Genomic DNA, 3,136 nt, shown 5'->3' with positions numbered 1-3,136 from the left:
CGTGGGGACCGATGGGTTCAAGCACATCACGGGAAATTGCCCGCTGTTAGCATTCAAGGAGGAGCTCCATGAAAAGTAATCCAAGCCACTAATTGTGGTGTCATATCGACATCTAAATTTTCATAAGCAGTTACACACGAACCAAATCTAGTTGAAAATTGTGCCTATGTTCGGTCATATGTTGTTCCTCGGTTGTTTAAACAATGTTGATTTTTGTGTTAGTTTTGTTGTGAAAACTAGAGATGATATCCCGCGCTGCTGGAATTGGCGGCAATTATTTCAAAATATTTTGGTTATATAAAATATTAGTGCTTGGATTAATAATATGAAAACCAAAACTAAAATACATAAAACTTACAGTATTCTATTTGGTTATTGTATAGTTGTAGATACTGAAAATAATTAACATGCATAATGGATGTTTAAGGTGGGTCTTTCCAATGCAGGGTGATATGCCAACTACTGTATTTAGGTATACAAGATACTTGTCTAGCATTTCATCAACGGAACTATAATGTGTCATTCGGAGCACATTTGATCAATGGTTGAGAAAATATAAACATGATACTTAAAAGAATGACATTCACCAGTTACCCCGGTAACCGTACTCGACGCATACCCCGCCACAACAGTCCGACAAATAGGCCGGACCATATAATGCGATCGGTTTGTTTTTTTAGCTTTCTGGGCGGTTTTCGGAAGCTTCGCACCGGTTTTGGAAAGATCCTAGAAGCTTCTGACCAGTTTTTATTTCTTTTTTCTTTTTTTGCCTTCCTTTCCTTTTTGATTTGAAATTTTCATTAGAAAACTAAATCCGTGAGCTTTTTTAAAAATAACGAACAATTTTTAAATTCATGAACCTTTTTTCCATTTTTTGTGAACAATATTCGAATCGGTGTTCTTTTTACATGCCAACAAAACAATATGTTTAGCCCACACATACAAACGGCTTCCTTGAGGAATCAACCTTTGATTGGATGGTTAGGAGGATAGGGGAGAATATCAGGTGATACCATGACTCAAATGCTCCCATGATACCATTTTGAAAATTTCAATTTTAGATGTGTCAAAAAAAAATTGTGAATGTTCATCATATATGTGTCTACAACCCCTAAAAAATTCAGATCAAAATCTGAAATAATCTGAAATACACAAAGAGAAACAAAAAAGAGAAATCCAACATGAATAGTGTTAATAAAGACAAAATGATGAATAGTGTCAAAAACGACACTATTCATATCTGGATTTCTCTTTTTTGTTTCTCTTTGTATATTTCAAGTTTTGATCTGAATTTTTTAAGGGTTACAGACACATATGTGATGAACGTTCACAAAGTTTTTCGATTTTTTTTGACTCATCTAAAATTGAAATTTTAAAAATGGTATCATGGGAGCATTTGAGTCATGGTATCACCTGATATTCTCCCAGGAGGATAGTAATATCCCAGCCCACCAGTCACCAGAGTTCATGTTCTAGGCTTGACACCGGTGCTTGCATTTTTCTGGATTTATTTCAGTCCTTCTGACTATGTGTGTTCTGTGAGAGTAGACTTTCTCGTTGACTACGAAGATTTTTGTGAAGACTTCGTCAATTTCAAGATGATTTGCCCGCTTCGAATCTTAGAGGTGCTCATAGAGTAGGATGTACGTGCTTGTGTTCATTGAAATGAGTATTTGTGCGTATGTATGAGTGTGTGCTTATGTACTACTATGTTCAATTATTATTATTTTGCCCATGCCACTTCGTTGAAAAAAATAAAATCGCAGCGCATGCACAGGCAAAAATCGTGGTGCAGGCGGATAAAAGGTACGCACGTTCCATGCAAGACAATCAACAACGAAAAGGAAAGGAAACGGCACATGTCCCGTACGAATAGTGTACGCGAGTGCTTGATCGGGAGCACGAATCTTGAAGGTTCAGATCATGCGGCTGAGAGATCAGATGTGACTTTACTAATTGGGCAGTACTCTGCGCCGGTGCGCCGGCCCAAATTTGGGCCGGTCACGCGCGAGCCATCGGATCCCCGCGTCCCTCGCCATCAGATGCGTTCCCCATCGCCTCTTTTATCCCCTGTTCGCATCTAAAAAACACAAAAGCAAAAAAACATGGCGGCCCATCCTCCTTTCCCCACGCAGTGCCCATTCTTCGACCTCATGCTAGGTGGCCGGACCGGCCGTCGCGGCCCTCGTCCCCGTCGCTCACCGTCGACGCTCGTCATGATCAAGTTGCAAAAAAGAAAAAGAAAACTGCAGACCCCGTTGCAACTTTTTTCTCGCGTTCCTGTTGCAAATATGGTGGCTCCTCAGCGCCGACCATGATGCCATTCCTTGCCGGAGCCGGCCCACCCCAGGTTGCAACATCAAATGGCACCGGTGGCGTCGATAGTGTTGCTCGCAGCCGAAAAGTCGGGGTAGAAAAACAAAAATGTTGGTTCCAGCAAAAGTAGAAGACTGTGGTAGCAAAAAAAACGCTGGTTCCAGCAAACATCAAATACGGTGGTAGCAAAATTTCTGGCTGATTCCAGCAAAATCAAAGAGAAGGTAATAGCAAAATTTCGGGGCTGGTTCCAGGAAAAATCAAATACAGTGGTTAGCAAAAATTCTGATTGGTTCCAGCAAAATCAAATGAGGGTAGTAGCAAAAATCGGGATTGGTTTCAGCAAAAAGCAAATGTGGGTGGTAGCAAAAATTCTGGCTGGTCCAGCGAAATCAAAAGATTGTATAGTAGCAAAAATCGAGGCTGGTTCCAGCAAAAAGCAAATACAGTGGTAGCAAAAAGCCGGGGTTGGTTCCAACAAAAATCGAACACGGTAGTAGCAAACTGGTACACAGGTTCCAGCAAAAACACACTATGGTAACAAAAAATGGGTTGGTTCCAGCATCTTGGCGAGCGATCACCAGCAAGAAACAACCTTGCCTGTGCGCAGCAAAAATTCCTACTGGTTCCAGCAAAATTTATTGCCGGTCCCAGCAGTTCCTGGCGGCGTCTGGTTCCGGCCTTGGTCGAAGCTCGCCGTTGCAGCACCGTGCTCCTTCTTGACAGTGGACATGCCCGGTTGTTTCACCGTGTGTCGCCGGTGGCAGCCGTGCGCGCTCCAGCTCGCAGCTCCAACGCCACGACCATCATGGGGGTGGGG

The sequence above is a fragment of the Triticum dicoccoides genome, chromosome 2B (genome assembly GCF_002162155.2).
Source record: "Triticum dicoccoides isolate Atlit2015 ecotype Zavitan chromosome 2B, WEW_v2.0, whole genome shotgun sequence".
In the NCBI taxonomy this organism is placed as follows: Eukaryota; Viridiplantae; Streptophyta; class Magnoliopsida; order Poales; family Poaceae; genus Triticum; species Triticum dicoccoides.
Note: the sequence above shows the minus strand (reverse complement) of the source record.